The sequence below is a fragment of the Euphorbia lathyris genome, chromosome 7 (genome assembly GCF_963576675.1).
Source record: "Euphorbia lathyris chromosome 7, ddEupLath1.1, whole genome shotgun sequence".
In the NCBI taxonomy this organism is placed as follows: domain Eukaryota; kingdom Viridiplantae; phylum Streptophyta; class Magnoliopsida; order Malpighiales; family Euphorbiaceae; genus Euphorbia; species Euphorbia lathyris.
This window is the reverse complement of record NC_088916.1, coordinates 1,166,198-1,177,127: the sequence shown is the minus strand read 5'-3', so window position 1 is coordinate 1,177,127 and position 10,930 is coordinate 1,166,198.

Here is a 10,930-nt window from a genome sequence, read left to right as displayed (position 1 = left end):
AAAAATATATATTTTTAATATGTAAAGATTTATAGCGAGTACTGGATATCTTGTGGGTATTCTCATACCCGTTCCATACCCATCATGGGTAATGGTTTTGATCTCATACCCATCATATACTCTTTTATACAAGGTAAAGGTACACACAATCTTATTAGGCTCAAACATTGTCGGGTACGCGCGGGTAAATTACCTATTGTCATCCCTACTAACGTTTAGCGAACAAGATCAATTTTATTCGTACCTAATACAAAATTTAAATATGATGGTTTATAATTATTTAACTCGTTATTTAATTGTTAGATCGAACTTTTCAAACATCAATTACGTTCAAAATATTTATTTGGTTACTAACATAGTTTAGACAATTTGTCAAAATATCAATAATTGAATCTATTAGATGCAAGTTAATCATAAAAAAAAACAATAGAACTTATTAAAACAGTTATAAACAACCTGTTAAAATGCACGAAAGTATTTCCGTTTATCAACAAATTGGTTTAGAAAATTTGATGTGACAATTAAATAACTATCAAATCAAATCAGTATATTCAAATTTTCTATTAGATAGGAAAAAATTGATCTTGCTTTACACCATTAAAAATAAAATTGCATCAAGTTTGTTGTAGCATCATGTACTTGACTCAAAATTTCGACTGTTTCCCGAACTTCCAAAATTTCTAAATGACTTTTTATTATTGTCTAATTGCATTCAATAACCTTATATTCTTGAAGTTACATTCAATAGTCTTTTATTCTTGTCCAATTGCATTCAATAATCCTAAAACTTCAAATATCCATGAACTTTCAAAAGTGCTAATTATTTACTTGGCTTTTTCTTTTTAACACGCGGCGAAAACTATAACACATGACGAAGCTTGTCTCCCGATTTCTGCATCCAATAAATTCTATTAAAAAATAAGAATTTACTGAACACAACAGGACAATAATAAAAAAAAAGTCATTTGAAATTTTAAAAGTTCAGAGAATAGTCAAAAAAATTTAGTTAAATGTCCTTTTTTTTTCAATTTTCGAGACTGTTTTTTAAGTCTAAATAGAAGATAAAAAGTGTTTGGTAAAAATTCAAAATAGCTGCTTTTTACAGAATAATCAACTAATATCTACTATTATCAGTAATCAGTAGTAGCAAACCGCAAACAGTTAACAATAGCAACAAACAAATAGGACAAGGAAACAAACTCATGTATTAGGCTTTCCTAAAATGATAAAGTTACATTTAGACATTATTCCCTTTTAAGAGATGGTGTTTAACTTTTCAAATAATAATAATAAAAAAGTGTGTTTAACAATACAATTTATTCATATCATTAAGCTTTTAAATTTGAAATTATTTCATAAAAGGAAAAGCAAATATTATTTTCTAGGGTTAAGGTTAAGGTGCAAAAATACTCTTAACGTTTTGGACCAAAAGCAATTTTACCACTAACGTCTAAAATGGTGTAATTTTACCCCTAACATTTGTAGTCAAGAGCAATTTTACCCCTAACGTTGATAATTTGAGTGAATTTCAGACACTATTATAAAAACACATATATTTTTGTTCTTTATTTTGCACCAATTACATATCCATTCGTATTTAAAAAAAAGGATTTCATGTTTTTTTGTAATTTAATAATAAAATTGAAGATTAATATTTATAAATTCGGTGTTTTTTTTATTTTTTTGTCTAATTCGTACAAAAGACGGTATATTTTTTTATTTTTTTCATATCCCAACATATATTTGTGATTTGTTACTTATAAAATGACGCACGTGTGAAGTGTAAATGACAAGATTCATGACCGAGAAAACAATTTGATGAATTATTTCTCAAATTGATCCAATTTATCAATGTTAGGGGTAAAATTGCTCTTAGCTTCTAACGTTAGGGGTAAAATTGCACCATTTTAGATATTAGAGGTAAAATTGCTCCTGACCCAAAACGTTAGGGGTATTTTTGCACCTTAACCCTATTTTCTAAAATAAATGCCAATAAAGAGTTCGAGAATTAGACACCCTTTAAATAACTTTTATAATAAAGATAATAAATAACTTTTTTTTTTTGAAACAAAATAATAATTAACTTAACTCTGTTATGCGGATTTTCTAAAAGTAAATAATAATAGTAATAAATAAATAAATAAATTGTTATGCAGTTGCACTTTATCTGGCATATCATACTCATTTAATAATTAATAATAAATTATGAATATAATTAGATAAAAATAATAGCTTTCTTAGACTAATCCCGGTGTAGTTGCTTATTTTGCTTTGCTTTTCTTTCCTTTTCTACCAAAAAAAAGATAAAAATAATTAAAAAAACTCTCATTATGTGGCAAATAATTTCAATGATTTTAAAAAAATACAAAATAATCAAGGATTAATAATCTAGGTCATTAATATATTGACTCTCTGAGCGGGAGACGGCCCTGGTTTATGATTTGCGTTGGAGCTGCGTCAGAAGGTTTGTTACCGAGAAACCAATAAACACAGAAGGGATGAAGGTGACATTGTCAAAAGTTTGGAAGCCGGCAGGAGGCATGGCGATTGTTGAGTTAGAAAGTAACAGATTCCTGTTTCAATTCAACCATGTTTTCGATGTGAATGCAGTCTTGAATGGAGGCCCGTGGACTTTTGAAAATAAACTATTGGTTCTAAGAAGAGTGGAGAGGCAGGAAGAGTTATTCAACATACAGCTTAATGAAACTGCTTTTTGGGTGCAATTGCACAACCTACTTGAGGTTTCCGATCAGAAAAGATAGCAGTTGCGTGTGGTAAACACCTGGGAGTGGTACTGAAGACAGACCCGCGTGATTATGTGGAAGCCTTTATTGGCTATCTTAGGGTACAGGTGGTTTTGGATGTTCGATAAGGCACTCAAACGCAGAATGAAACTTGGCACCTCTAATTCCAGTTGGGTATGGGTGAACTTCAAATACGAACGTTTACCCCACTTTTGCTTCTATTGTGGACTCTTGGGACATAGTGAACGAGATTGTGCGGCTTATAGGGCTCTCCAAGACCCTAACCATCCTACATTATATGGGGCTTTTTTACGAGCTCCCCCCCGACGATTCCAACAAAACACATCCCCTTGGTTACATTCTGCACCTATCTTGGTAATTAATGATGGACCGGATAAATCTAGTGAGAAATTGGAGACACTGAGACTGCAGGCTAAGGCTCGCAGTGCGGAAACAGTAAAAATGGAGGAGGAAGGTCAGGTTTACTTAGACCCAAAACACAAACGACAAGACAATGAACCAATTCAACATGTAGAGATGGAAGGCATTCAGACTGAAATAGAGATATCAGCAGGCTCCATTGAAGGGGCCAGCCGAAAGCCATGATTTGCCTCAGCTGGAACTGTCGAGGAGTGGGCAACCTCGACACAGTTCGTGAGCTCAAGGAGCTCATCCAGGTCCACAAACCTACCATTATTTTCCTCATGGAAACCATGGTGGGGTCTAATGCAATTTTACAATTACAGAATTCAATTGGTTTTGATAGACATTTTGCAATCAATAGCGTTAGAGGGGGAGGTGGTTTGGCTTTAATCTGGAAACAGGAGATGGCAATCAGTTTAATTAAGTATGGAAGTAACTTCATTGATGTGAGAGTCTCGTCTGCTCAGAATGGGGAATGGCGCCTTACGGGGTTCTATGGGTTCCCGGAGAGAGGAAGGCGGGCGCTTTCCTGGCAGTGTTTAAAAGATTTGTATAGAATCTCTGACCTTGCATGGGTCTTAATAGGAGATTTTAACGACATGGCCCTTGTATCTGATAAAAGAGGTGGGCGAAGACATCCTATACAGCTCATTACGGGGTTTAATGGAACTTTGGATCATTATAGCCTATCTGAGGTGTTTACACAAGGACATCCGTTTACTTGGTTCAGAAAACGTCAAGGAGAGCAATTAATTGAGGAGAAACTTGACAGAGGGGTGGCTTCCCCCTCTTGGCATGACAGATTTCCTATGGCGTCGATTCTAACAATATCTACTACTCGATCGGATCACTCGGCTTTATTATTACGAACGACTGAGACGACAACTGGAGGGCTGTATCAGTTCAGATACGAGAATTCTTGGGGTCTGGAGGAAGACTGTAGAAAGTTGATTTCCACAAGCTGGTCAGATACCAATGAGTTAAACTTTACTGAAAGGCTACAGCAATGTCGTGGAAAGGTACAGAAGTCGGGCAGAGAGTTTCATACAAGATTTCGTGGCCGTGCGAAGTTCTTACAAGCAAAATTAGAAGTGGCGAGGGGTTAATCAGATATGTCGGAATTCAATCAGACCAGTGAGGAACTTGAAAAAGTCTGATTGGAGCAGGAAGTATATTGGAAACAACGGTCCAAAATTAAGTGGTTGCGCGAAGGGGATTGCAACTCTCGCTTTTTTCATTCATCTGTCAGAACTAGAAAAAAGAAAAATGATTTTGGAAGTTTAACAAATGAGGCAGGTGATTATCGAAGTTGGGAGAATGGTCTTGCTGAGAATATTCAAAGTCACTTCTATCAGCTATTTCAATCTCAAGGGGCCCGAGATTTGGAAAGCCTTGATGCCGTCGCTGCTCGTATTCCGGCTGAAATGCACCAGATGCTAAGAGGTTGAACAAGCCGCCCTTGCAATGCATCCTGATAAAGCTGCTGGCCCGGACGGACTCAATTCCGGTTTCTTCCAACAGCACTGGAAGACGTTGGGGACTGATGTCTCGTCTTTTTGTGCATCATATCTAAATTCAGGTACTATTCCCACTTCACTGAACTTGACCAACCTGGTTCTAATCCCAAAGAAGTCGTCGCCAACTGCAATATTTGATCTCCGTCCAGTTGCCCTTTGTAATGTTCTCGTCAAAATTATGACAAAAACCATTGCTAACTGGCTGAAACGAGTTCTCAACCATATTATATCTCCCTCTCAAAGTGCTTTCGTCCCGAAAAGAGCCATTACAGACAACATCATGATAGCTTATGAGGTGGGCCATGCTTTAAGGCTTGGCAAAGGAGGACGAAAAGGTTATGCTACGTTTAAAGTCGATATGTCTGATGACTAGTGGAGAATTTCCGATTAGCTTCCATTAATATAGAGTATGGAGGAATAAACTGAATTGACAAAGTAGGGTTTTTAGGATTGTGAGAATGTGTACCTTGATAGCTTGAGATGCAAGCTATATATAGTCATGAAGTTGTAACCCTTAGTAACTAGAAAGTCTCCATTAATGCTTCATTAATGGCGGTTACTGGTTTCCTTTAAGTATGTCTGTTAGCTTATTAATAGCTCATTAATTGCCTTTATTGAGGAATCGGCTCAGCTGTTCAGCTGGCGGATCGAAGGGTGATGGCGGATCTAACGTAGGTTTGACTACGAATCTCGTGTGGCGGAGTCTCGGTGATCCGCCCATCGGATGTCTTTTCTTGATACGCCATGGCCTTTTTTGACCGGTTCAATACGCAGTCGTTTGGGTAAATATCTCCTTTGATCCCTTGGATAATATCCCGATGTTATCAAAAGCCCCCCTAAAGTTCTTTTAAAGTCCTTTAGGGCTTTTGAGCTTCTTTGCGCACCGTCATGATGATTTGCATTGATGGCCACGCTATTCAATGCCATTCGTTGGGTGACAGGTGTCATAGGCGTGCTGCTCGAGGGAAGAGAAAACACCTTCTTCCCTCTCCCTTTTCTCTTTCTACTTCATTTGCGTCTTTCTCTTTCGTCTTCCTTCGAGCTTTTTACAGAGCTTTTTCCGGAGTTCATAATCCTCAAAGCCTTTAACTCTCATGTAAGTGAATCCTTTCGCTCTGTTTTCTGAATGTTTAGGAGTTCTTCTTCTTCTGAGTCTACCTTCGAACTCCTTAATTTGACCACTTCCTCTAAAACTGTAATTAGTTTGACTACTTCTTCGGAAAATTCCGATTCTTTCGAAGGTACTCCCAGTTGCGACCTAGCCGAGTTGTGTAACTCGGTGTGTAGTAACTATAGAACTCGTTTAAGTAGGACTCAGAACCTTCCCATCGCCGTTTCTCGCATTGCTCCGGCAATAGATTTTAGGCAGTTTTCTGGGATGGAGGCTTCTTCTTCAGCCCCGTCTAGGAAAAAGGCGCCACGTGCGGAGTCCACTCCGTCTCGTATGAGTGCCGCGGATCTAGCGAATTTGGCGGATCGCTATCCATGGATTAAGAATTACGAGACTAAATTGGCGGCTGCTCATCAATGACCCGCCTGTCCACCAAGTGGATATTTGTCTGTGTATAGTTGTCATGTAGAAAGAGGGTTCCGGCTTCCTCTTCCTAAGATGATGGCGGACATCTTGGCATACTTTGGAATCACTGTCTGCCAGCTGCATCCGAATGGTTGGTTAGATCAAGCTCTGGATTGTTATTTAGCTTCAAACTTAGGGGTAGTATGTAACCCTCGTGTCTTTCGGTCTCTTCACAAACCGACGAAGTGAAAGGCCGAATCTTTCCTCACTTTCGCTAAATTCAAAACTTATTCGCCCTTCTGCGGTAAGATGTCAAATGTCCATCTTTGGGACAAAAGATTTTTCTTTGTAAAGATAAGAGAGGGCGAATCACTAGGATTTCCGTCGGTTTAGAATGCCAAACCTTTGTATATGGCTGGAGACATGCGTATATTGACGGACAGTGACGAGGAAGTGGCAGATCTCCTAAAAAGTATCAAGGCGGATGTCTGGACATACGCTGACGCCTTAGACTTTATGATGAATGACATTCCCTTTATCCGCCGGAAAGGGGACCAGATCACTTACGTGAAGTTTACACAACTTGATGAAGGTAACTTTGTTTTTCCTTGAACCTTGATTATTTTATTGTTCCCTTGTCAGGGGTTTGTCTAAGGCCAGTCCCGCCCTTGTAGAGATACGCAAGAAACAGAAGGAGGAGGAGGCTCGAAAGAAGGGGCAGGTAGCAGATCCCGGTAAGAGTTCTGAGAAGCGTCCTGCTGGTGATATGGTTGATCCTCCTCTCCCAAAGAAGAAGAAATCTGTGTCTAGCAGTGGAGGGAAGCTACTGGCGGATGCCATGACAGCCGAGAAACCAATGGCGAGGCTTGAAGAGGTGCGTCTATCTTATCATTTTCTCTTCTCTTACTTGGATCTTATTTTCTGCTTTTTAATGCTTGTATAGGTGGTGAAGCCGGACTTAGGAGGTTACTGGTTCGCCAAATATGGTGACAAAGGATCGTTAAAGAATGAATCTGTCATCAATGATTTGGACGAAGCTCTTGGTCAACTAGGCGAGGTACGGGAGAGCCAGAATAAGATCTCGGGATCAGCCCATGTCCAGATGGGAAAAACAGAGCTTCTTACGGTAAGTTTCTTCTATCCCTTTTTGCATTTTTAGATGAAAGAGTGATCTCCTTTAGGGACAGTTTGTTGTTTATTCTTTTGTTTGAATTGGCTTTTGCCTTGATAGGTATACACTAGCATGCGTGCTATGGAAGCGGATCTCCTTCAAGGAGTGGCGGACAAGGCAACCATAGAAAGGTTAGAGAAGGAGGTCGCTGTTGCCAACATGAACGCTGCTTCTGCTGTTGCTCTTAAAGAGAGTAAGGATGCTGAGATCCTTAGATTGAAGGAGAAGATAGATGAGGATGCTAAAGAGCATAAGGCTGCCTTATTGGACACGGAGATCCTGGTAGGGGAACGAGCTTACTATTATGGTGAGCGGATCATGGCGTATGTTCAACTTGCTCATCCCGAGATTGATTTTACAGATCCAGAGTACGTGGTTCCTGACGTGGAAGTTTGTCTCAAGTATCGCAAAATCCCAAACGTCAAGGACTTCATCCGTGATCACATTCGCAAAGTGATGAATGGTTCTACCGAAGAGAGTAAACCCCTTGTCTATCTTGAACCAGAGGACCTTGATGAAGTGTCTCAGAAGGTGGGTGATAAGAGTGAGGAACTGATAACTGATTGTACCATTCCTCAGGAGGGTACTGTTTCTGTGGAGAAGGAAGCCCCACTAGAGGGCGCATCTGGTGTAAAAGATGCTAAGGAGGATGCTCCTTTAGATGTTTAGTTCTTTGTAAAACTAAGTACAATTTTTAATCCTTGCTATAACCATTTATCTTTACTTTACGCTTTATGTTTTTCAGCAAGTAAATCTATAGGTTTTAGGATTGAGTTGAAGTAGGTGGCCAGCCATACCTCAGAGTGTGAGCCTTTGTGAAGGCTTGGAGCTTTTATTCCTTTAAAGGAAGTTAAGCTGCCTTAGGCGATTGATTGGCTTCCTGTCTTTGAGGTGAATCGATCCGCCACTAGGACTTTGGACTCTTTTTTGGAAAGAGTGTACGAGAGTGTAAAGATCTCACGTCTGAGAAATGTTTTAACTCTATCTCTGATGGGGATCAATTTGTTTCCTATCTTTAAGGTAGATAGATCCGCCGTTGAGATTGTTCTCCTATCTTTGAGGAGAAAGTAGTTTATGCCATGATAGCATTATCCTATGTGTGGGAATGCGTTTGTTGGCCCCCCCCCCCCTTCTTTTTTAATCTGGAATATTTATATTGCTACAAGAAAATACTTAAAAAAGAATTGATAGGACAAAAGTTGATTTTTATTGAATGGCGATGTGCCTTATTACAGCAAGTGGGTCTTACATGTGAGTCTCATTAAAACCTTTAATAAGAAAAACCTCATGGGATAAAAACTTACTAAAGGAAAAAGAGTACTCAAGACATTAATTACATTCTATTCTCTGGTGAAATATTTGCGGAGGTTTTGGATGTTCCACGTATGTGGCAGTGTGTTCCCCTCCATGTCTTGAATTTTAAACGTGGCGGATCCAATCTTGGTGATTATTCTGTATGGACCTGTCCAGGTGATCCCCAGCTTTCCTCTTCCTTCCATAGATTAGATTTTATCCGCCTTTCGGAGCACGAGATCTCCAACATTCAGATTTACAAGCTTTGCATTTTTATCATGATAACCTGCGATCCGTTGTTTGTAGGCTGCCATGCATACATACGCCTTCTCTCTTTTCTCCTCCACTTGATCGAGACTTTCTTTCAACCTTCGGCTATTTTCATCCTCGCAATAGAATGCAACTCTGTCACTAGGGACCTGTATTTCAACAGGGATTACAGCTTCCACGCCGTGATAAAGGGCGAATGGTGTCTCGCCCGTGGCCATTCGTGGAGTGGTTCGGTACGCCCATAGGACGCTCATTAACTGATCCGCCCATTTTTTGTCATACTCCCCCAACCTTTTCTTTATTCCTTTAACGATCGTCTAATTTGTAACCTCGGTCATCCCATTAGATTGGGGATAGTAAACAGAGGCGAACCTGTTTTGAATTCCCAGCTTTTCACAGAAAGTTTTGAACTCTCCACAATTGAATTGCGTTCCATTGTCAGTGATAATCGTGTGGGGAACCCCGTACCTTCCAACGATATTATCTTTGACGAACTCCACCATTCATTCGGCGTTGATAGAGGAGACAGCTTCGGCCTCTATCCATTTAGTAAAATGATCCACAGCCACCACTACATTCTTTCTTTGTCTTTTGGTAGGAGGAAAGGGACCAACGATATCAATTCCCCAAACTGCAAAGGGTCGACCTTCAATGATGGGCCTTTGAAGGTGTTTAGCTGTGTGGGATTCATTTGCATGCACCTGGCAATTATGATAAGACTCCATTAACTTTTGGGCATCAAGTTTCGTTGTGGGCCAGTAAAATCCTGCTAACCTGGGCTTCTTCAAAATGGAGACAGACGCCTCATGGGCTCCACATGTGCCATCATGCAACTCCTTGAGGATCTGTTGTCCCTCTGCTGTCACGATGCATTTCAACCAGGGGTGGACAAAAGACTTTCTGTATAAGCCATCATTTATCACAGAGAAATAGGCGGCCTTCCTTACCGTCCACCGGGCTTCTTCTTTGTCCTGCGGCAGGGTGCCATCTATCAGGTACTGGCGAATAGGTGACCTCCAATCACTTTCGACAGATGCAAGTAAGGATACCTCTTCTGAGGCGAATGCCGGTGCTGTCTTAACCTCGAACGGGCACTGTAGATCCGCCCAATGCTCCTTGCTTGAAGCCATTTTAGCTAGGTGATCAGCCTCAGTGTTAGATCCTCGGGGAACATGGATCAGTTCCCACTTGGTTTCTTTGGCTTCGAGGTGGTTCAACAATTTCTTAACCTCTTCAACATATTTGGCCAGAATGTCATCTTTCACCTCAAAATTTTTGATTACCTGGTTGACCATTAATTTGGAATCACTGTAGATTACGATCCGCTCGGGAGTGATTTCCTTCAACAGGCATAGTAACAATATTAAAGCCTCGTACTCCACTGCATTGTTGGTTGCGAGGAAGTCCAATTTTGCCGCGTAATGCAGTTTTATATATTGGGGACCTTTGATCACGATGCCTATACCTGCGCCTTCCGCCGAAGAAGCCCCATCTGTATACATCGTCCATTCTTCGACCTTAGATTTAGGGAGATTCATCCCTTCTTCAGTGAATTCATTCACAAAGTCTGCCAAGACTTGACTTTTCAGGGCAGATCAACTTTCATAACGAACATCAAATTCGCCTAAGTGAATTGCCCACTCCATCAATCTTCCCAAAGTTTCTGGCTTTTGTAATACTTTCCTCATGGGTATGCCTGTGCGGACTATGACAGTATGTGCCTGAAAGTAGGGCCTGAGACGTATTGAGGTGGTGACAACGGCCAGTGCCATTTTATCCAATTTGGAGTATCGGGTCTCGGCATCTTTTAACACTTTACTCACATAATAGATTGGATACTGTTGTCCATCCTCTTCCATGATCATGACTATGCAAACAGCTTTATCTGTAACTGAAACATACATGTAAAGATTCTCACTTTTCAAGGGCCGACTCATCAGAGGTGGTTCCGTGAGAAATCGCTTGATCCCTTCGAAGGCTTGCTTACAGTCCTCAT